The sequence below is a fragment of the Pelodiscus sinensis genome, chromosome 15 (assembly GCF_052426305.1).
Source record: "Pelodiscus sinensis isolate ZL-2025 chromosome 15, ASM5242630v1, whole genome shotgun sequence".
In the NCBI taxonomy this organism is placed as follows: Eukaryota; Metazoa; Chordata; order Testudines; family Trionychidae; genus Pelodiscus; species Pelodiscus sinensis.
Genome location: NC_143066.1, coordinates 563,846 through 586,658, shown reverse-complemented (window position 1 = coordinate 586,658; position 22,813 = coordinate 563,846).

Below are 22,813 nucleotides of genomic sequence, written 5' to 3'. Positions count from 1 at the left end.
TCCCAGCTTGGCCCCGCCCGCCCATCTTCCCCTCCCGATCCCGGCCCCGCCCGCCCATGTTCCCCTCCCAGCTTGGCCCCGCCCGCCCAGTTTCTCCTCCCAGCCAGGCCCCGCCCGCCCAGCTTCCCCTCCAAGCCAGGCCCCGCCCTCCCCGCTTCCCCTCCCGAGTCCGGCCCCGCCCGCCCAGTTTCTCCTCCCAGCTTGGCTCCGCCCGCCCAGCTTCCCCTCCCGAACCCGGCCCCGCCCGCCAAGCTTCTCCTAGCGAGCTCGGCCCCGCCCGCCCCGCTTCCCCTCCCAGCTTGGCCCCGCCCGCCCAGTTTCTCCTCCCAGCCAGGCCCCGCCCGCCCAGTTTCTCCTCCCGAGTCCGGCCCCGCCCGCCCCGCTTCCCCTCCCAGCCAGGCCCCGCCCGCCCAGTTTCTCCTCCCAGCTTGGCCCCGCCCGCCCAGCTTCCCCTCCCGTACCCAGCCCCGCCCGCCAAGCTTCTCCTAGCGAGCTCGGCCCCGCCCGCCCCGCTTCCCCTCCCAGCCAGGCCCCGCCCGCCCAGTTTCTCCTCCCGAGTCCGGCCCCGCCCGCCCCGCTTCCCCTCCCCGCCTGGCCCCGCCCGCCCAGTTTCTCCTCCCGAGTCCGGCCCCGCCCGCCCCGCTTTTCCTCCCGAGTCCGGCCCCGCCCGCCCAGTTTCTCCTCCCGAGTCCGGCCCCGGCCGCCCCGCTTCCCCTCCCGAGCGAGGCCCCGCCCGCCCAGTTTCTCCTCCCGAGTCCGGCCCCGGCCGCCCCGCTTCCCCTCCCGAGCGAGGCCCCGCCCGCCCAGTTTCTCATCCCAGCTTGGCCCCGCCCGCCCAGCTTCCCCTCCCGATCCCGGCCCCGCCCGCCCATGTTCCCCTCCCAGCCAGGCCCCGCCCGCCCAGTTTCTCCTCCCAGCTTGGCCCCGCCCGCCCAGCTTCCCCTCCCGATCCCGGCCCCGCCCGCCCATGTTCCCCTCCCAACTTTGCCCCGCCCGCCCAGTTTCTCCTCCCGAACCCGGCCCCGCCCGCCAAGCTTCTCCTAGCGAGCCCGGCCCCGCCCGCCCAGCTTCCCCTCCAAGCCAGGCCCCGCCCGCCCCGCTTCCCCTCCCGAGTCCGGCCCCGCCCGCCCAGTTTCTCCTCCCGAGCTTGGCCCCGCCCGCCCAGCTTCCCATCCCGAGCGAGGCCCCGCCCGCCCAGTTTCTCCTCCCAGCTTGGCCCCGCCCGCCCAGCTTCCCCTCCCGAACCCGGCCCCGCCCGCCCAGCTTCTGCTAGCGAGCTCGGCCCCGCCCGCCCAGCTTCCCCTCCCAGCTTGGCCCCGCCCGCCCAGTTTCTCCTCCCAGCCAGGCCCCGCCCGCCCAGCTTCCCCTCCCGAGCGAGGCCCCGCCCGCCCAGTTTCTCCTCCCGAGCGAGGCCCCGCCCGCCCAGCTTCCCCTCCCGAATCCGGCCCTGCCCGCCCATGTTCCCCTCCCAGTCAGGCCCCGCCCGCCCAGTTTCTCCTCCCAGCTTGGCCCCGCCCGCCCAGCTTCCCCTCCCGATCCCGGCCCCGCCCGCCCATGTTCCCCTCTCAGCCAGGCCCCGCCCGCCCAGTTTCTCCTCCCAGCTTGGCCCCGCCCGCCCAGCTTCCCCTCCCGATCCCGGCCCCGCCCGCCCATGTTCCCCTCCCAGCCAGGCCCCGCCCGCCCAGTTTCTCCTCCCAGCTTGGCCCCGCCCGCCCAGCTTCCCCTCCCGTAGCCGGCCCCGCCCGCCAAGCTTCTCCTAGCGAGCTCGGCCCCGCCTGCCCCGCTTCCCCTCCCAGCTTGGCCCCGCCCGCCCAGTTTCTCCTCCCGAGCGAGGCCCCGCCCGCCCAGCTTCCCCTCCCGAACCCGGCCCCGCCCGCCCAACTTCCCCTCCCAGCTTGGCCCCGCCCGCCCAGTTTCTCCTCCCAGCCAGGCCCCGCCCGCCCAGTTTCTCCTCCTGAGTCCGGCCCCGCCCGCCCCGCTTCCCCTCCCAGCCAGGCCCCGCCCGCCCAGCTTCCCCTCCCGAACCCGGCCCCACCCGCCCAGCTTCTCCTCCCAGCTTAGCCCCGCCCGCCCAGTTTCTCCTCCCAGCACGGCCCCGCCCGCCCAGTTTCTGCTAGCGAGCTCGGCCCCCGCCCAGCTTCCCCTCCCAGCTTGGCCCCGCCCGCCCAGTTTCTCCTCCCAGCCAGTTCCCGCCCGCCCAGTTTCTCCTCCCGAGTCCGGCCCCGCCCGCCCCGCTTCCCCTCCCAGCCAGGCCCCGCCCGCCCAGCTTCCCCTCCCGAACCGGGCCCCGCCCGCCCAGTTTCTCCTCCCAGCACGGCCCCGCCCGCCCAGTTTCTCCTCCCAGCCAGGCCCCGCCCGCCCAGCTTCCCCTCCCGAACCCGGCCCCGCCCGCCCAGCTTCTGCTAGCGAGCTCGGCCCCGCCCGCCCAGCTTCCCCTCCCAGCTTGGCCCCGCCCGCCCAGTTTCTCCTCCCAGCTTGGCCCCGCCCGCCCAGCTTCCCCTCCCGAACCCGGCCCCGCCCGCCAAGCTTCTCCTAGCGAGCCCGGCCCCGCCCGCCCAGCTTCCCCTCCAAGCCAGGCCCCGCCCGCCCCGCTTCCCCTCCCGAGTCCGGCCCCGCCCGCCCAGTTTCTCCTCCCAGCTTGGCCCCGCCCGCCCAGCTTCCCCTCCCGAACCCGGCCCCGCCCGCCCAGCTTCTCCTCCCAGCTTAGCCCCGCCCGCCCAGCTTCTCCTCCCAGCAGGGCACCGCCCGCCCAGTTTCTCCTCCCAGCCTGGCCCCCGCCCGCCTAGTTTCTCCTCCCGAGTCCGGCCCCGCCCGCCCCGCTTCTCCTCCCGAGTCCGGCCCCGCCCGCCCAGCTTCCCCTCCCAGCTTGGCCCCGCCCGCCCAGCTTCCCCTCCCGAGTCCGGCCCCGCCCGCCCAGTTTCTCCTCCCGAGCGAGGCCCCGCCCGCCCAGTTTCCCCTCCCGAACCCGGCCCCGCCCGCCCAGTTTCTCCTCCCGAGTCCGGCCCCGGCCGCCCAGTTTCTCATCCCAGCCAGGCCCCGCCCGCCCAGTTTCTCCTCCCGAGCGAGGCCCCGCCCTCCCAGTTTCTCCTCCCGATCCCGGCCCCGCCCGCCCCGCTTCCCCTCCCAGCTTGGCCCCGCCCGCCCAGTTTCTCCTCCCGAGCGAGGCCCCGCCCTCCCAGTTTCTCCTCCCGAGCCCGGCCCCGCTTCCCCTCCCAGCTTGGCCCCGCCCGCCCAGTTTCTCCTCCCGAGCGAGGCCCCGCCCGCCCAGTTTCTCCTCCCGAGCGAGGCCCCGCCCGCCCAGCTTCCCCTCCCGATCCCGGCCCCGCCCGCCCATGTTCCCCTCCCAGCCAGGCCCCGCCCGCCCAGTTTCTCCTCCCAGCTTGGCCCCGCCCGCCCAGCTTCCCCTCCCGATCCCGGCCCCGCCCGCCCATGTTCCCCTCCCAGCCAGGCCCCGCCCGCCCAGTTTCTCCTCCCAGCTTGGCCCCGCCCGCCCAGCTTCCCCTCCCGAACCCGGCCCCGCCCGCCAAGCTTCTCCTAGCGAGCCCGGCCCCGCCCGCCCAGCTTCCCCTCCAAGCCAGGCCCCGCCCGCCCCGCTTCCCCTCCCGAGTCCGGCCCCGCCCGCCCAGTTTCTCCTCCCAGCTTGGCTCCGCCCGCCCAGCTTCCCCTCCCGAACCCGGCCCCGCCCGCCCAGCTTCTGCTAGCGAGCTCGGCCCCGCCCGCCCAGCTTCCCCTCCCAGCTTGGCCCTGCCCGCCCAGTTTCCCCTCCCAGCCAGGCCCCGCCCGCCCAGTTTCTCCTCCCGAACCCGGCCCCGCCCGCCCAGCTTCTCCTCCCAGCTTAGCCCCGCCCGCCCAGTTTCTCCTCCCAGCCAGGCCCCGCCTGCCCAGCTTCCCCTCCCGAACCCGGCCCCGCTCGCCCAGCTTCTGCTAGCGAGCTCGGCCCCGCCCGCCCAGCTTCCACTCCCAGCTTGGCCCCGCCCGCCCAGTTTCTCCTCCCGAGTCCGGCCCCGCCCGCCCCGCTTCCCCTCCCAGCTTGGCCCCGCCCGCCCCGCTTCCCATCCCGAGCGAGGCCCCGCCCGCCCAGTTTCTCCTCCCAGCTTGGCCCCGCCCGCCAAGCTTCCCCTAGCGAGCTCGGCCCCGCCCGCCCCGCTTCCCCTCCCAGCCAGGCCCCCCCGCCCAGATTCTCCTCCCGTGTCCGGCCCCGCCCGCCCCGCTTCCCCTCCCAGCCAGGCCCCGCCCGCCCAGTTTCTCCTCCCGAGTCCGGCCCCGCCCGCCCCGCTTCGCCTCCCAGCCAGGCCCCCCCGCCCAGTTTCTCCTCCCGAGTCCGGCCCCGCCCGCCCCGCTTCCCCTCCCAGCCAGGCCCCGCCCGCCCAGCTTCCCATCCCGAGCGAGGCCCCGCCCGCCCAGCTTCCCCTCCCAGCTTGGCCCCGCCCGCCCAGTTTCTCCTCCCGAGCGAGGCCCCGCCCGCCCAGCTTCCCCTCCCGAACCCGGCCCCGCCCGCCCAGCTTCTGCTAGCGAGCTCGGCCCCGGCCGCCCAACTTCCCCTCCCAGCTTGGCCCCGCCCGCCCAGTTTCTCCTCCCAGCCAGGCCCCGCCCGCCCAGTTTCTCCTCCTGAGTCCGGCCCCGCCCGCCCCGCTTCCCCTCCCGAACCCGGCCCCGCCCGCCCAGCTTCTCCTCCCAGCTTAGCCCCGCCCGCCCAGTTTCTCCTCCCAGCACGGCCCCGCCCGCCCAGTTTCTGCTAGCGAGCTCGGCCCCGCCCGCCCAGCTTCCCCTCCCAGCTTGGCCCCGCCCGCCCAGTTTCTCCTCCCAGCCAGGCCCCGCCCGCCCAGTTTCTCCTCCCGAGTCCGGCCCCGCCCGCCCCGCTTCCCCTCCCAGCCAGGCCCCGCCCGCCCAGCTTCCCCTCCCGAACCCGGCCCCGCCCGCCCAGTTTCTCCTCCCAGCACGGCCCCGCCCGCCCAGTTTCTCCTCCCAGCCAGGCCCCGCCCGCCCAGCTTCCCCTCCCGAACCCGGCCCCGCCCGCCCAGCTTCTGCTAGCGAGCTCGGCCCCGCCCGCCCAGCTTCCCCTCCCAGCTTGGCCCCGCCCGCCCAGTTTCTCCTCCCAGCTTGGCCCCGCCCGCCCAGCTTCCCCTCCCGAACCCGGCCCCGCCCGCCAAGCTTCTCCTAGCGAGCCCGGCCCCGCCCGCCCAGCTTCCCCTCCAAGCCAGGCCCCGCCCGCCCCGCTTCCCCTCCCGAGTCCGGCCCCGCCCGCCCAGTTTCTCCTCCCAGCTTGGCCCCGCCCGCCCAGCTTCCCCTCCCGAACCCGGCCCCGCCCGCCCAGCTTCTCCTCCCAGCTTAGCCCCGCCCGCCCAGCTTCTCCTCCCAGCAGGGCACCGCCCGCCCAGTTTCTCCTCCCGAGTCCGGCCCCGCCCGCCCCGCTTCTCCTCCCGAGTCCGGCCCCGCCCGCCCAGCTTCCCCTCCCAGCTTGGCCCCGCCCGCCCAGCTTCCCCTCCCGAGTCCGGCCCCGCCCGCCCAGTTTCTCCTCCCGAGCGAGGCCCCGCCCTCCCAGTTTCTCCTCCCAGCTTGGCCCCGCCCGCCCCGCTTCCCCTCCCAGCTTGGCCCCGCCCTCCCAGTTTCTCCTCCCGAGCGAGGCCCCGCCCGGCCAGTTTCTCCTCCCAGCCAGGCCCCGCCCGCCCAGTTTCTCCTCCCGAGCCCGGCCCCGCCCGCTCCGCTTCCGCTCCCAGCTTGGCCCCGCCCGCCCAGCTTCCCATCCCGAGCCCGGCCCCGCCCGCCCCGCTTCCCCTCCCAGCCAGGCCCCGCCCGCCCAGCTTCCTCTCCCGAACCCGGCCCCGCCCGCCCAGCTTCTCCTCCCAGCTTAGCCCCGCCCGCCCAGTTTCTCCTCCCAGCACGGCCCCGCCCACCCAGCTTCCCCTCCCAGCCTGGCCCCGCCCGCCCAGTTTCTCCTCCCGAGTCCGGCCCCGCCCGCCCCGCTTCTCCTCCCGAGTCCGGCCCCGCCCGCCCAGCTTCCCCTCCCGAACCCGGCCCCGCCCGCCCAGCTTCTCCTCCCAGCTTAGTCCCGCCCGCCCAGTTTCTCCTCCCAGCATGGCCCCGCCCGCCCAGTTTCTCCTCCCAGCCAGGCCCCGCCCGCCCAGTTTCTCCTCCCAGCTTGGCCCCGCCCGCCCATCTTCCCCTCCCGATCCCGGCCCCGCCCGCCCATGTTCCCCTCCCAGCTTGGCCCCGCCCGCCCAGTTTCTCCTCCCAGCCAGGCCCCGCCCGCCCAGCTTCCCCTCCAAGCCAGGCCCCGCCCTCCCCGCTTCCCCTCCCGAGTCCGGCCCCGCCCGCCCAGTTTCTCCTCCCAGCTTGGCTCCGCCCGCCCAGCTTCCCCTCCCGAACCCGGCCCCGCCCGCCAAGCTTCTCCTAGCGAGCTCGGCCCCGCCCGCCCCGCTTCCCCTCCCAGCTTGGCCCCGCCCGCCCAGTTTCTCCTCCCAGCCAGGCCCCGCCCGCCCAGTTTCTCCTCCCGAGTCCGGCCCCGCCCGCCCCGCTTCCCCTCCCAGCCAGGCCCCGCCCGCCCAGTTTCTCCTCCCAGCTTGGCCCCGCCCGCCCAGCTTCCCCTCCCGTACCCAGCCCCGCCCGCCAAGCTTCTCCTAGCGAGCTCGGCCCCGCCCGCCCCGCTTCCCCTCCCAGCCAGGCCCCGCCCGCCCAGTTTCTCCTCCCGAGTCCGGCCCCGCCCGCCCCGCTTCCCCTCCCAGCCTGGCCCCGCCCGCCCAGTTTCTCCTCCCGAGTCCGGCCCCGCCCGCCCCGCTTTTCCTCCCGAGTCCGGCCCCGCCCGCCCAGTTTCTCCTCCCGAGTCCGGCCCCGGCCGCCCCGCTTCCCCTCCCGAGCGAGGCCCCGCCCGCCCAGTTTCTCCTCCCGAGTCCGGCCCCGGCCGCCCCGCTTCCCCTCCCGAGCGAGGCCCCGCCCGCCCAGTTTCTCATCCCGGCTTGGCCCCGCCCGCCCAGCTTCCCCTCCCGAGCGAGGCCCCGCCCGCCCAGTTTCTCCTCCCGAGCGAGGCCCCGCCCGCCCCGCCCCCTCCCAGCCAGGCCCCGCCCGCCCAGCTTCCCCTCCCGAACCCGGCCCCGCCCGCCCAGCTTCTCCTCCCAGCTTAGCCCCGCCCGCCCAGCTTCTCCTCCCAGCACGGCCCCGCCCGCCCAGTTTCTCCTCCCAGCCTGGCCCCGCCCGCCCAGTTTATCCTCCCGAGTCCGGCCCCGCCCGCCCCGCTTCTCCTCCCGAGTCCGGCCCCGCCCGCCCAGCTTCCTCTCCCAGCTTGGCCCCGCCCGCCCAGCTTCCCCTCCCGAGTCCGGCCCCGCCCGCCCAGTTTCTCCTCCCGAGCGAGGCCCCGCCCGCCCAGTTTCCCCTCCCGAACCCGGCCCCGCCCGCCCAGTTTCTCCTCCCGAGTCCGGCCCCGGCCGCCCAGTTTCTCATCCCAGCTTGGCCCCGCCCGCCCAGCTTCCCCTCCCGAGCGAGGCCCCGCCCGCCCAGTTTCTCCTCCCGAGCGAGGCCCCGCCCGCCCAGCTTCCCCTCCCGAATCCGGCCCTTCCCGCCCATGTTCCCCTCCCAGTCAGGCCCCGCCCGCCCAGTTTCTCCTCCCAGCTTGGCCCCGCCCGCCCAGCTTCCCCTCCCGATCCCGGCCCGGCCCGCCCATGTTCCCCTCCCAGCCAGGCCCCGCCCGCCCAGTTTCTCCTCCCAGCTTGGCCCCGCCCGCCCAGCTTCCCCTCCCGATCCCGGCCCCGCCCGCCCATGTTCCCCTCCCAACTTTGCCCCGCCCGCCCAGTTTCTCCTCCCGAACCCGGCCCCGCCCGCCAAGCTTCTCCTAGCGAGCCCGGCCCCGCCCGCCCAGCTTCCCCTCCAAGCCAGGCCCCGCCCGCCCCGCTTCCCCTCCCGAGTCCGGCCCCGCCCGCCCAGTTTCTCCTCCCGAGCTTGGCCCCGCCCGCCCAGCTTCCCATCCCGAGCGAGGCCCCGCCCGCCCAGTTTCTCCTCCCAGCTTGGCCCCGCCCGCCCAGCTTCCCCTCCCGAACCCGGCCCCGCCCGCCCAGCTTCTGCTAGCGAGCTCGGCCCCGCCCGCCCAGCTTCCCCTCCCAGCTTGGCCCCGCCCGCCCAGTTTCTCCTCCCAGCCAGGCCCCGCCCGCCCAGCTTCCCCTCCCGAGCGAGGCCCCGCCCGCCCAGTTTCTCCTCCCGAGCGAGGCCCCGCCCGCCCAGCTTCCCCTCCCGAATCCGGCCCTGCCCGCCCATGTTCCCCTCCCAGTCAGGCCCCGCCCGCCCAGTTTCTCCTCCCAGCTTGGCCCCGCCCGCCCAGCTTCCCCTCCCGATCCCGGCCCCGCCCGCCCATGTTCCCCTCTCAGCCAGGCCCCGCCCGCCCAGTTTCTCCTCCCAGCTTGGCCCCGCCCGCCCAGCTTCCCCTCCCGATCCCGGCCCCGCCCGCCCATGTTCCCCTCCCAGCCAGGCCCCGCCCGCCCAGTTTCTCCTCCCAGCTTGGCCCCGCCCGCCCAGCTTCCCCTCCCGTACCCGGCCCCGCCCGCCAAGCTTCTCCTAGCGAGCTCGGCCCCGCCTGCCCCGCTTCCCCTCCCAGCTTGGCCCCGCCCGCCCAGTTTCTCCTCCCGAGCGAGGCCCCGCCCGCCCAGCTTCCCCTCCCGAACCCGGCCCCGCCCGCCCAACTTCCCCTCCCAGCTTGGCCCCGCCCGCCCAGTTTCTCCTCCCAGCCAGGCCCCGCCCGCCCAGTTTCTCCTCCTGAGTCCGGCCCCGCCCGCCCCGCTTCCCCTCCCAGCCAGGCCCCGCCCGCCCAGCTTCCCCTCCCGAACCCGGCCCCACCCGCCCAGCTTCTCCTCCCAGCTTAGCCCCGCCCGCCCAGTTTCTCCTCCCAGCACGGCCCCGCCCGCCCAGTTTCTGCTAGCGAGCTCGGCCCCCGCCCAGCTTCCCCTCCCAGCTTGGCCCCGCCCGCCCAGTTTCTCCTCCCAGCCAGTTCCCGCCCGCCCAGTTTCTCCTCCCGAGTCCGGCCCCGCCCGCCCCGCTTCCCCTCCCAGCCAGGCCCCGCCCGCCCAGCTTCCCCTCCCGAACCGGGCCCCGCCCGCCCAGTTTCTCCTCCCAGCACGGCCCCGCCCGCCCGGTTTCTCCTCCCAGCCAGGCCCCGCCCGCCCAGCTTCCCCTCCCGAACCCGGCCCCGCCCGCCCAGCTTCTGCTAGCGAGCTCGGCCCCGCCCGCCCAGCTTCCCCTCCCAGCTTGGCCCCGCCCGCCCAGTTTCTCCTCCCAGCTTGGCCCCGCCCGCCCAGCTTCCCCTCCCGAACCCGGCCCCGCCCGCCAAGCTTCTCCTAGCGAGCCCGGCCCCGCCCGCCCAGCTTCCCCTCCAAGCCAGGCCCCGCCCGCCCCGCTTCCCCTCCCGAGTCCGGCCCCGCCCGCCCAGTTTCTCCTCCCAGCTTGGCCCCGCCCGCCCAGCTTCCCCTCCCGAACCCGGCCCCGCCCGCCCAGCTTCTCCTCCCAGCTTAGCCCCGCCCGCCCAGCTTCTCCTCCCAGCAGGGCACCGCCCGCCCAGTTTCTCCTCCCAGCCTGGCCCCGCCCGCCTAGTTTCTCCTCCCGAGTCCGGCCCCGCCCGCCCCGCTTCTCCTCCCGAGTCCGGCCCCGCCCGCCCAGCTTCCCCTCCCAGCTTGGCCCCGCCCGCCCAGCTTCCCCTCCCGAGTCCGGCCCCGCCCGCCCAGTTTCTCCTCCCGAGCGAGGCCCCGCCCGCCCAGTTTCCCCTCCCGAACCCGGCCCCGCCCGCCCAGTTTCTCCTCCCGAGTCCGGCCCCGGCCGCCCAGTTTCTCATCCCAGCCAGGCCCCGCCCGCCCAGTTTCTCCTCCCGAGCGAGGCCCCGCCCTCCCAGTTTCTCCTCCCGATCCCGGCCCCGCCCGCCCCGCTTCCCCTCCCAGCTTGGCCCCGCCCGCCCAGTTTCTCCTCCCGAGCGAGGCCCCGCCCTCCCAGTTTCTCCTCCCGAGCCCGGCCCCGCTTCCCCTCCCAGCTTGGCCCCGCCCGCCCAGTTTCTCCTCCCGAGCGAGGCCCCGCCCCCCCAGTTTCTCCTCCCGAGCGGGGCCCCGCCCGCCCAGCTTCCCCTCCCGAATCCGGCCCCGCCCGCCCATGTTCCCCTCCCATCCAGGCCCCGCCCGCCCAGTTTCTCCACCCAGCTTGGCCCCGCCCGCCCAGCTTCCCCTCCCGATCCCGGCCCCGCCCGCCCATGTTCCCCTCCCAGCCAGGCCCCGCCCGCCCAGTTTCTCCTCCCAGCTTGGCCCCGCCCGCCCAGCTTCCCCTCCCGAACCCGGCCCCGCCCGCCAAGCTTCTCCTAGCGAGCCCGGCCCCGCCCGCCCAGCTTCCCCTCCAAGCCAGGCCCCGCCCGCCCCGCTTCCCCTCCCGAGTCCGGCCCCGCCCGCCCAGTTTCTCCTCCCAGCTTGGCTCCGCCCGCCCAGCTTCCCCTCCCGAACCCGGCCCCGCCCGCCCAGCTTCTGCTAGCGAGCTCGGCCCCGCCCGCCCAGCTTCCCCTCCCAGCTTGGCCCTGCCCGCCCAGTTTCCCCTCCCAGCCAGGCCCCGCCCGCCCAGTTTCTCCTCCCGAACCCGGCCCCGCCCGCCCAGCTTCTCCTCCCAGCTTAGCCCCGCCCGCCCAGTTTCTCCTCCCAGCCAGGCCCCGCCTGCCCAGCTTCCCCTCCCGAACCCGGCCCCGCTCGCCCAGCTTCTGCTAGCGAGCTCGGCCCCGCCCGCCCAGCTTCCACTCCCAGCTTGGCCCCGCCCGCCCAGTTTCTCCTCCCGAGTCCGGCCCCGCCCGCCCCGCTTCCCCTCCCAGCTTGGCCCCGCCCGCCCCGCTTCCCATCCCGAGCGAGGCCCCGCCCGCCCAGTTTCTCCTCCCAGCTTGGCCCCGCCCGCCAAGCTTCCCCTAGCGAGCTCGGCCCCGCCCGCCCCGCTTCCCCTCCCAGCCAGGCCCCCCCGCCCAGATTCTCCTCCCGTGTCCGGCCCCGCCCGCCCCGCTTCCCCTCCCAGCCAGGCCCCGCCCGCCCAGTTTCTCCTCCCGAGTCCGGCCCCGCCCGCCCCGCTTCGCCTCCCAGCCAGGCCCCCCCGCCCAGTTTCTCCTCCCGAGTCCGGCCCCGCCCGCCCCGCTTCCCCTCCCCGCCAGGCCCCGCCCGCCCAGCTTCCCATCCCGAGCGAGGCCCCGCCCGCCCAGCTTCCCCTCCCAGCTTGGCCCCGCCCGCCCAGTTTCTCCTCCCGAGCGAGGCCCCGCCCGCCCAGCTTCCCCTCCCGAACCCGGCCCCGCCCGCCCAGCTTCTGCTAGCGAGCTCGGCCCCGGCCGCCCAACTTCCCCTCCCAGCTTGGCCCCGCCCGCCCAGTTTCTCCTCCCAGCCAGGCCCCGCCCGCCCAGTTTCTCCTCCTGAGTCCGGCCCCGCCCGCCCCGCTTCCCCTCCCGAACCCGGCCCCGCCCGCCCAGCTTCTCCTCCCGGCTTAGCCCCGCCCGCCCAGTTTCTCCTCCCAGCACGGCCCCGCCCGCCCAGTTTCTGCTAGCGAGCTCGGCCCCGCCCGCCCAGCTTCCCCTCCCAGCTTGGCCCCGCCCGCCCAGTTTCTCCTCCCAGCCAGGCCCCGCCCGCCCAGTTTCTCCTCCCGAGTCCGGCCCCGCCCGCCCCGCTTCCCCTCCCAGCCAGGCCCCGCCCGCCCAGCTTCCCCTCCCGAACCCGGCCCCGCCCGCCCAGTTTCTCCTCCCAGCACGGCCCCGCCCGCCCAGTTTCTCCTCCCAGCCAGGCCCCGCCCGCCCAGCTTCCCCTCCCGAACCCGGCCCCGCCCGCCCAGCTTCTGCTAGCGAGCTCGGCCCCGCCCGCCCAGCTTCCCCTCCCAGCTTGGCCCCGCCCGCCCAGTTTCTCCTCCCAGCTTGGCCCCGCCCGCCCAGCTTCCCCTCCCGAACCCGGCCCCGCCCGCCAAGCTTCTCCTAGCGAGCCCGGCCCCGCCCGCCCAGCTTCCCCTCCAAGCCAGGCCCCGCCCGCCCCGCTTCCCCTCCCGAGTCCGGCCCCGCCCGCCCAGTTTCTCCTCCCAGCTTGGCCCCGCCCGCCCAGCTTCCCCTCCCGAACCCGGCCCCGCCCGCCCAGCTTCTCCTCCCAGCTTAGCCCCGCCCGCCCAGCTTCTCCTCCCAGCAGGGCACCGCCCGCCCAGTTTCTCCTCCCGAGTCCGGCCCCGCCCGCCCCGCTTCTCCTCCCGAGTCCGGCCCCGCCCGCCCAGCTTCCCCTCCCAGCTTGGCCCCGCCCGCCCAGCTTCCCCTCCCGAGTCCGGCCCCGCCCGCCCAGTTTCTCCTCCCGAGCGAGGCCCCGCCCTCCCAGTTTCTCCTCCCAGCTTGGCCCCGCCCGCCCCGCTTCCCCTCCCAGCTTGGCCCCGCCCTCCCAGTTTCTCCTCCCGAGCGAGGCCCCGCCCGGCCAGTTTCTCCTCCCAGCCAGGCCCCGCCCGCCCAGTTTCTCCTCCCGAGCCCGGCCCCGCCCGCTCCGCTTCCGCTCCCAGCTTGGCCCCGCCCGCCCAGCTTCCCATCCCGAGCCCGGCCCCGCCCGCCCCGCTTCCCCTACCGATTCCGGCCCCGCCCGCCCCGCTTCCCCTCCCAGCCAGGCCCCGCCCTCCCAGTTTCTCCTCCCAGCTTGGCCCCGCCCGCCCCGCTTCCCCTCCCAGCTTGGCCCCGCCCGCCCAGCTTCCCCTCCCAAACCCGGCCCCGCCCGCCCCGTTTCTCCTCCCAGCTTGGCCCCGCCCGCCCCGCTTCCCTTCCCGAACCCGGCCCCGCCCGCCCCGCTTCCCCTCCCAGCTTGGCCCCGCCCGCCCCGCTTCCCCTCCCGAACCCGGCCCCGCCCGCCAAGCTTCTCCTAGCGAGCCCGGCCCCGCCCGCCCAGCTTCCCCTCCCAGCCAGGCCCCGCCCGCCCAGCTTCCCCTCCCAGCTTGGCCCCGCCCGCCCAGTTTCTCCTCCCGAGCGAGGCCCCGCCCGCCCAGCTTCCCCTCCCAAACCCGGCCCCGCCCGCCCAGCTTCCCCTCCCAGCTTGGCCCCGCCCGCCCAGCTTCCCATCCCGAGCGAGGCCCCGCCCCCCAGTTTCTCCTCCCGAGTCCGGCCCCGCCCGCCCAGTTTCCCCTCCCGAACCCGGCCCCTCCCGCCCCGCTTCCCCTCCCAGCTTGGCCCCGCCCGCCCAGCTTCCCCTCCCGAATCCGGCCCTGCCCGCCCAGCTTCTCCTCCCAGCTTGGCCCCGCCCGCCCAGCTTCCCCTCCCGAGTCCGGCCCCGCCCGCCCAGTTTCTCCTCCCGAGCGAGGCCCCGCCCGCCCAGCTTCCCCTCCCGAACCCGGCCCCGCCCGCCCAGCTTCTCCTCCCAGCTTGGCCCCGCCCGCCCAGTTTCTCCTCCCGAGCGAGGCCCCGCCCGCCCAGTTTCTCATCCCAGCTTGGCCCCGCCCGCCCAGCTTCCCCTCCCGAGCGAGGCCCCGCCCGCCCAGTTTCTCCTCCCGAGCGAGGCCCCGCCCGCCCAGTTTCTCCTCCCGAGCGAGGCCCCGCCCGCCCAGCTTCCCCTCCCAGCTTGGCCCCGCCCGCCCAGCTTCCCATCCCGAGCGAGGCCCCGCCCGCCCAGCTTCCCCTCCCAGCTTGGCCCCGCCCGCCCAGTTTCTCCTCCCAGCCAGGCCCCGCCCGCCCAGTTTCTCCTCCCGAGTCCGGCCCCGCCCGCCCCGCTTCCCCTCCCAGCCAGGCCCCGCCCGCCCAGCTTCCCCTCCCGAACCCGGCCCCGCCCGCCCAGTTTCTCCTCCCAGCACGGCCCCGCCCGCCCAGTTTCTCCTCCCAGCCAGGCCCCGCCCGCCCAGCTTCCCCTCCCGAACCCGGCCCCGCCCGCCCAGCTTCTGCTAGCGAGCTCGGCCCCGCCCGCCCAGCTTCCCCTCCCAGCTTGGCCCCGCCCGCCCAGTTTCTCCTCCCAGCACGGCCCCGCCCACCCAGCTTCCCCTCCCAGCTTGGCCCCGCCCGCCCAGTTTCTCCTCCCGAGCTTGGCCCCGCCCGCCCAGCTTCCCATCCCGAGCGAGGCCCCGCCGGCCCAGCTTCCCCTCCCAGCTTGGCCCCGCCCGCCCAGTTTCTCCTCCCAGCCAGGCCCCGCCCGCCCAGTTTCTCCTCCCGAGTCCGGCCCCGCCCGCCCCGCTTCTCCTCCCAGCCAGGCCCCGCCCGCCCAGCTTCCCCTCCCGAACCCGGCCCCGCCCGCCCAGTTTCTCCTCCCAGCACGGCCCCGCCCGCCCAGTTTCTCCTCCCAGCCAGGCCCCGCCCGCCCAGCTTCCCCTCCCGAACCCGGCCCCGCCCGCCCAGTTTCTCCTCCCAGCACGGCCCCGCCCGCCCAGTTTCTCCTCCCAGCCAGGCCCCGCCCGCCCAGTTTCTCCTCCCGAGCCCGGCCCCGCCCGCTCCGCTTCCCCTCCCAGCCAGGCCCCGCCCGCCCAGTTTCTCCTCTCGAGTCCGGCCCCGCCCGCCCAGTTTCTCCTCCCGAGCTCGGCCCCGCTTCCCCTCCCAGCTTGGCCCCGCCCGCCCCGCTTCCCCTCCCGAGTCCGGCCCCGCCCGCCCAGTTTCTCCTCCCAGCTTGGCTCCGCCCGCCCAGCTTCCCCTCCCGAACCCGGCCCCGCCCGCCCAGCTTCTGCTAGCGAGCTCGGCCCCGCCCGCCCAGCTTCCCCTCCCAGCTTGGCCCCGCCCGCCCAGTTTCCCCTCCCAGCCAGGCCCCGCCCGCCCAGTTTCTCCTCCCGAACCCGGCCCCGCCCGCCCAGCTTCTCCTCCCAGCTTAGCCCCGCCCGCCCAGTTTCTCCTCCCAGCCAGGCCCCGCCTGCCCAGCTTCCCCTCCCGAACCCGGCCCCGCTCGCCCAGCTTCTGCTAGCGAGCTCGGCCCCGCCCGCCCAGCTTCCCCTCCCAGCTTGGCCCCGCCCGCCCAGTTTCTCCTCCCGAGTCCGGCCCCGCCCGCCCCGCTTCCCCTCCCAGCTTGGCCCCGCCCGCCCCGCTTCCCATCCCGAGCGAGGTCCCGCCCGCCCAGTTTCTCCTCCCAGCTTGGCCCCGCCCGCCAAGCTTCCCCTAGCGAGCTCGGCCCCGCCCGCCCCGCTTCCCCTCCCAGCCAGGCCCCCCCGCCCAGATTCTCCTCCCGTGTCCGGCCCCGCCCGCCCCGCTTCCCCTCCCAGCCAGGCCCCGCCCGCCCAGTTTCTCCTCCCGAGTCCGGCCCCGCCCGCCCCGCTTCGCCTCCCAGCCAGGCCCCCCCGCCCAGTTTCTCCTCCCGAGTCCGGCCCCGCCCGCCCCGCTTCCCCTCCCAGCCAGGCCCCGCCCGCCCAGCTTCCCATCCCGAGCGAGGCCCCGCCCGCCCAGCTTCCCCTCCCAGCTTGGCCCCGCCCGCCCAGTTTCTCCTCCCGAGCGAGGCCCCGCCCGCCCAGCTTCCCCTCCCGAACCCGGCCCCGCCCGCCCAGCTTCTGCTAGCGAGCTCGGCCCCGCCCGCCCAACTTCCCCTCCCAGCTTGGCCCCGCCCGCCCAGTTTCTCCTCCCAGCCAGGCCCCGCCCGCCCAGTTTCTCCTCCTGAGTCCGGCCCCGCCCGCCCCGCTTCCCCTCCCGAACCCGGCCCCGCCCGCCCAGCTTCTCCTCCCAGCTTAGCCCCGCCCGCCCAGTTTCTCCTCCCAGCACGGCCCCGCCCGCCCAGTTTCTGCTAGCGAGCTCGGCCCCGCCCGCCCAGCTTCCCCTCCCAGCTTGGCCCCGCCCGCCCAGTTTCTCCTCCCAGCCAGGCCCCGCCCGCCCAGTTTCTCCTCCCGAGTCCGGCCCCGCCCGCCCCGCTTCCCCTCCCAGCCAGGCCCCGGCCGCCCAGCTTCCCCTCCCGAACCCGGCCCCGCCCGCCCAGTTTCTCCTCCCAGCACGGCCCCGCCCGCCCAGTTTCTCCTCCCAGCCAGGCCCCGCCCGCCCAGTTTCTCCTCCCGAGCGAGGCCCCGCCCGCCCAGCTTCTCCTCCCGAACCCGGCCCCGCCCGCCCAGCTTCCCCTCCCAGCTTGGCCCCGCCCGCCCAGTTTCTCCTCCCAGCTTGGCCCCGCCCGCCCAGCTTCCCCTCCCGAACCCGGCCCCGCCCGCCAAGCTTCTCCTAGCGAGCCCGGCCCCGCCCGCCCAGCTTCCCCTCCAAGCCAGGCCCCGCCCGCCCCGCTTCCCCTCCCGAGTCCGGCCCCGCCCGCCCAGTTTCTCCTCCCAGCTTGGCCCCGCCCGCCCAGCTTCCCCTCCCGAACCCGGCCCCGCCCGCCCAGCTTCTCCTCCCAGCAGGGCACCGCCCGCCCAGTTTCTCCTCCCGAGTCCGGCCCCGCCCGCCCCGCTTCTCCTCCCGAGTCCGGCCCCGCCCGCCCAGCTTCCCCTCCCAGCTTGGCCCCGCCCGCCCAGCTTCCCCTCCCGAGTCCGGCCCCGCCCGCCCAGTTTCTCCTCCCGAGCGAGGCCCCGCCCTCCCAGTTTCTCCTCCCAGCTTGGCCCCGCCCGCCCCGCTTCCCCTCCCAGCTTGGCCCCGCCCTCCCAGTTTCTCCTCCCGAGCGAGGCCCCGCCCGGCCAGTTTCTCCTCCCAGCCAGGCCCCGCCCGCCCAGTTTCTCCTCCCGAGCCCGGCCCCGCCCGCTCCGCTTCCGCTCCCAGCTTGGCCCCGCCCGCCCAGCTTCCCATCCCGAGCCCGGCCCCGCCCGCCCCGCTTCCCTTCCCAGCTTGGCCCCGCCCGCCCCGCTTCCCCTACCGATTCCGGCCCCGCCCGCCCCACTTCCCCTCCCAGCCAGGCCCCGCCCTCCCAGTTTCTCCTCCCAGCTTGGCCCCGCCCGCCCCGCTTCCCCTCCCAGCTTGGCCCCGCCCGCCCAGCTTCCCCTCCCAAACCCGGCCCCGCCCGCCCCGTTTCTCCTCCCAGCTTGGCCCCGCCCGCCCCGCTTCCCTTCCCGAACCCGGCCCCGCCCGCCCCGCTTCCCCTCCCAGCTTGGCCCCGCCCGCCCCGCTTCCCCTCCCGAACCCGGCCCCGCCCGCCAAGCTTCTCCTAGCGAGCCCGGCCCCGCCCGCCCAGCTTCCCCTCCCAGCCAGGCCCCGCCCGCCCAGCTTCCCCTCCCAGCTTGGCCCCGCCCGCCCAGTTTCTCCTCCCAGCTTGGCCCCGCCCGCCCAGTTTCTCCTCCCGAGCGAGGCCCCGCCCGCCCAGCTTCCCCTCCCAAACCCGGCCCCGCCCGCCCAGCTTCCCCTCCCAGCTTGGCCCCGCCCGCCCAGCTTCCCATCCCGAGCGAGGCCCCGCCCGCCCAGTTTCTCCTCCCGAGTCCGGCCCCGCCCGCCCAGTTTCCCCTCCCGAACCCGGCCCCGCCCGCCCCGCTTCCCCTCCCAGCTTGGCCCCGGCCGCCCAGCTTCCCCTCCCGAATCCGGCCCTGCCCGCCCAGCTTCTCCTCCCAGCTTGGCCCCGCCCGCCCAGCTTCCCCTCCCGAGTCCGGCCCCGCCCGCCCAGTTTCTCCTCCCGAGCGAGGCCCCGCCCGCCCAGCTTCCCCTCCCGAACCCGGCCCCGCCCGCCAAGCTTCTCCTCCCAGCTTGGCTCCGCCCGCCCAGTTTCTCCTCCCGAGCGAGGCCCCGCCCGCCCAGTTTCTCCTCCCAGCCAGGCCCCGCCCGCCCAGCTTCCCCTCCCGAACCCGGCCCCGCCCGCCCAGCTTCTGCTAGCGAGCTCGGCCCCGCCCGCCCAGCTTCCCCTCCCAGCTTGGCCCCGCCCGCCCAGTTTCTCCTCCCAGCACGGCCCCGCCCACCCAGCTTCCCCTCCCAGCGTGGCCCCGCCCGCCCAGTTTCTCCTCCGGAGTGCGGCCCCGCCCGCCCCGCTTCTCCTCCCGAGTCCGGCCCCGCCCGCCCCGCTTCCCCTCCCAGCTTGGCCCCGCCCGCCCAGCTTCCCCTCCCAGCCAGGCCCCGCCCGCCCAGTTTCTCCTCTCGAGTCCGGCCCCGCCCGCCCAGTTTCTCCTCCCGAGCCCGGCCCCGCTTCCCCTCCCAGCTTGGCCCCGCCCGCCCAGCTTCCCCTCCCGACCCCGGCCCCGCCACCCAGTTTCTCCTCCCAGCTTGGCCCCGCCCGCCCAGTTTCTCCTCCCGAGCTTGGCCCCGCCCGCCCAGCTTCCCATCCCGAGCGAGGCCCCGCCGGCCCAGCTTCCCCTCCCAGCTTGGCCCCGCCCGCCCGGTTTCTCCTCCCAGCCAGGCCCCGCCCGCCCAGTTTCTCCTCCCGAGTCCGGCCCCGCCCGCCCCGCTTCTCCTCCCAGCCAGGCCCCGCCCGCCCAGCTTCCCCTCCCGAACCCGGCCCCGCCCGCCCAGTTTCTCCTCCCAGCACGGCCCCGCCCGCCCAGTTTCTCCTCCCAGCCAGGCCCCGCCCGCCCAGCTTCCCCTCCCGAACCCGGCCCCGCCCGCCCAGTTTCTCCTCCCAGCACGGCCCCGCCCGCCCAGTTTCTCCTCCCAGCCAGGCCCCGCCCGCCCAGTTTCTCCTCCCGAGCCCGGCCCCGCCCGCTCCGCTTCCCCTCCCAGCCAGGCCCCGCCCGCCCAGTTTCTCCTCTCGAGTCCGGCCCCGCCCGCCCAGTTTCTCCTCCCGAGCTCGGCCCCGCTTCCCCTCCCAGCTTGGCCCCGCCCGCCCAGTTTCTCCTCCCGAGCGAGGCCCCGCCCGCCCAGTTTCTCCTCCCGAGCGAGGCCCCGCCCGCCCAGCTTCCCCTCCCGAATCCGGCCCCGCCCGCCCATGTTCCCCTCCCAGCCAGGCCCCGCCCGCCCAGTTTCTCCTCCCAGCTTGGCCCCGCCCGCCCAGCTTCCCCTCCCGAACCCGGCCCCGCCCGCCAAGCTTCTCCTAGCGAGCCCGGCCCCGCCCGCCCAGCTTCCCCTCCAAGCCAGGCCCCGCCCGCCCCGCTTCCCCTCCCGAGTCCGGCCCCGCCCGCCCAGTTTCTCCTCCCAGCTTGGCCCCGCCCGCCCAGCTTCCCCTCCCGAACCCGGCCCCGCCCGCCAAGCTTCTCCTAGCGAGCCCGGCCCCGCCCGCCCAGCTTCCCCTCCAAGCCAGGCCCCGCCCGCCCCGCTTCCCCTCCCGAGTCCGGCCCCGCCCGCCCAGTTTCTCCTCCCAGCACGGCCCCGCCCGCCCAGTTTCTGCTAGCGAGCTCGGCCCCGCCCGCCCAGCTTCCCCTCCCAGCTTGGCCCCGCCCGCCCAGTTTCTCCTCCCAGCCAGGCCCCGCCCGCCCAGCTTCCCCTCCCGAGTCCGGCCCCGCCCGCCCCGCTTCCCCTCCCAGCCAGGCCCCGCCCGCCCAGCTTCCCCTCCCAGCACGGCCCCGCCCACCCAGCTTCCCCTCCCAGCCTGGCCCCGCCCGCCCAGTTTCTCCTCCCGAGTCCGGCCCCGCCCGCCCCGCTTCTCCTCCCGAGTCCGGCCCCGCCCGCCCAGCTTCCCCTCCCAGCTTGGCCCCGCCCGCCCAGCTTCCCCTCCCGAGTCCGGCCCCGCCCGCCCAGTTTCTCCTCCCGAACCCGGCCCCGCCCGCCCAGCTTCTGCAAGCGAGCTCGGCCCCGCCCGGCCAGCTTCCCCTCCCGACTCCAGCCCCGCCCGCCCAGGTTCTCCTCCCGAGCCCGGCCCCGCCCGCCCATGTTCCCCTCCCAGCCAGGCCCCGCCCGCCCAGTTTCTCCTCCCAGCTTGGCCCCGCCCGCCCAGGGGCTGGCCCCTGGGGGAGAGGGGAGGCGTGTTCTCCCACAGCCTCACTGCCCCTGCCAGCCAGTCTCGCTGTGATGCATGCCGCCGGACTTGGCCCTCTGTTTGCCTTTGGCAGGACCACTGCCTGAGACTGCCTGGGTCGTTAGCTCCCTATTGGCGTTGAGTTCACTCCCAGGCTTCTTTCTCTGGCATTTCCTGGCTGAGGGTTATGTTTGACTGCAGGCCAAACAAAACAAGAGTTGGTTGGATGCAATGTTCTTACTGAGCTCTGAACTCTGACCGGCAAGATCCGAACCTTTCATTCCCAGAGCGCTGGCTGCTGGGGGAGGGGCTGGCTGGGTCTGCACCAGCCTGTGTTTCATTTTATTCTGATAGCCCCACGACCACCTGGTCGTGCCCCTTTTGGCCTTGCATTCAACATGCAGGTGCTTTGATTGAATAGCCTAGTGAAGGACGCGGGGGATTCGGACCCTAGGTCCTGCCGAAGGCCCTGTCTGCAGCAGTGTTCCCTGTAAGCTGAGCACTTGGGCGGCAGCCCAGGAGGGACTCAGGTGCCGCCCAGCTGATGAGCAGAGCACCCACAGCCGGCAGCATTTCTACCAGTGGAGCACATCTGCACGTGCCTCGGTGCACAGCACAAAATGTATTCCACATCTGGATGGAAAAAACGAGAGGGAACATTGGTCTGCAGTAGGAAGCTGTGCAGCTGTAGCAGTGTAGCTGTGTGGGTGCAGCTCCACAGTGTGATGCAGGCGACAGGGAGGGAAGGGTTTGGAGCACTTCACTTCACTGGAGCCAGAAGCGCTGCTCTGACCTGCCGCTCCGGGTCCTGGCCTCCGCAGTCTTTGGTGGGGCTGGATCTGGAGTTTGGGTTTGGGTCCGTCCCCGGCCTCACAGGACAGCTCTTCTCCCCTCGTCCCACCGCCAGCTGCAGGCAATGCCGAGGAAAAGAGAGCCCCACCTCCCCAACTGCAAGCTGGAAAGCTGCAGTCAGTGTGGGTGAGCCATGCCGGGGTCACCCAGGAGGCTACACAAGTGCTCCAGGAGTAGCTAAATATAGCGCTTGCCTCAGGCTAACAGCACAGATAACGCGTCTCTCCAGCCTTTTGCCCACGTCATCACTGTAGTCACTGTGCTGCATCGGAGGGTGGCTGTGCAGCGCATTGGGGCGAAAGGGGGGGGAAATGGGGCTGTCTGAGGCTGCAAACCAGCTCCCCTGGGTTTGGCGGGCAAAGTATGAGTAGCAGTGAGGCTTGCACAGACTTTCATCACATGGCCGAGCCCATGTCGGATTGGCCAGCTGACTCGATTACCAGTGCAGGATTGCTAGAAGCCTGCTCATGCAGAGTCAGTTTCACTGCAGGCCTGTCTCTAGCTGCATTTCACCACTCTAGCAAGACTTAGCACTTCCAGGAGCTCAGGACCATACTGGGGGGAGGGACCAAGATATGGGGCAGCCCTGTGTCTGGTCCAAGCCACTAGCACTCTGGCCCTCTGAGTCCCAGCATAGTGCTCTAGCCACTAGAGCACACAGCCACTCACATACCACCCACAAGCAATATGGACTGTTAGCATTCAGCCACCTAGTTTCGGCGGGACTCTCAGCAAGGCAGGAAAGCGCTACTACCCTTATGCCAGATGGGGAGCTGAGACACAGAGCATGGCATGCCGGAAGCATCCCAGCAGCTACATTTAGCCCCTGGAAAATCACAGGAACAGCCCTGTACTCCACAATGCCTAGGGCTGCCAGGGGGCTGGTTTTGAACCAGACAGTCCCATATTTGAGCTTTCTGTCCGGGAAACAAATGGAGAAAATACCGGACATAGAAATGTCTGGTATTTTCTAATTAAGTTTTATTATTATCATGAGTATCGGTACATACTTGTGTACTGCCTGGCTAGTAGACACACTCACACTGCGTGAACATTGGTACCAGCAAAGCATTACGCAACTACGCAGTAGAGAGGAGTGGGGCGGGGCCGGGTTCGGGAGGGGAAGCTGGGCGGGCGGGGCCAAGCTGGGATGTGAAACTGGGCGGGCGGGGCCGGACTCGGGAGGAGAAACTGGGCGGGCGGGGCCTCGCTCGGGAGGAGAAACTGGGCGGGCGGGGCCAAGCTGGGAGGAGAAGCTGGGCGGGCGGGGCCGGGTTCGGGAGGGGAAGCTGGGCGGGCGGGGCCTCGCTCGGGAGGAGAAACTGGGCGGGCGGGGCCTCGCTCGGGAGGGGAAGCTGGGCGGGCGGGGCCAAGCTGGGATGAGAAACTGGGCGGGCGGGGCCTCGCTCGGGAGGAGAAACTGGGCGGGCGGGGCCAAGCTGGGAGGAGAAGCTGGGCGGGCGGGGCCGGGTTCGGGAGGGGAAGCTGGGCGGGCGGGGCCTCGCTCGGGAGGAGAAACTGGGCGGGCGGGGGCTCGCTCGGGAGGGGAAGCTGGCCGGGCGGGGCCAAGCTGGGATGAGAAACTGGGCGGCCGGGGCCGGACTCGGGAGGAGAAACTGGGCGGGCGGGGCCGGGTTCGGGAGGGGAAACTGGGCGGGCGGGGCCTCGCTCGGGAGGAGAAACCGGGCGGGCGGGGCCGGACTCGGGAGGGGAAGCGGGGCGGGCGGGGCCGGACTCGGGAGGAGAAACTGGGCGGGCGGGGCCAGGCTGGGAGGAGAAACTGGGCGGGCGGGGCCGTGCTGGGAGGAGAAGCTGGGCGGGCGGGGCTAAGCTGGGAGGAGAAGCTGGGCGGGCGGGGCCTGGCTGGGAGGGGAAGCGGGGCGGGCGGGGCCTCGCTCGGGAGGAGAAACTGGGCGGGCGGGGCCTGGCTGGGAGGGGAAGCGGGGCGGGCGGGGCCGAGCTCGCTAGGAGAAGCTTGGGGGGCGGGGCCGGGTTCGGGAGGGGAAGCTGGGCGGGCGGGGCCTGGCTGGGAGGAGAAACTGGGCGGGCGGGGCCGTGCTGGGAGGAGAAACTGGGCGGGCGGGGCCGGGTTCGGGAGGGGAAGCTGGGCGGGCGGGGCTGAGTTCGCTTGCAGAAGCTGGGCGGGCGGGGCCGGGTTCGGGAGGAGAAACTGGGCGGGCGGGGCCGGACTCGGGAGGGGAAGCTGGGCGGGCGGGGCCAAGCTGGGAGGAGAAACTGGGTGGCGGGGCCGGGGTCGGGAGGGGAAGCTGGGCGGGCGGGGCCTCGCTCGGGAGGAGAAA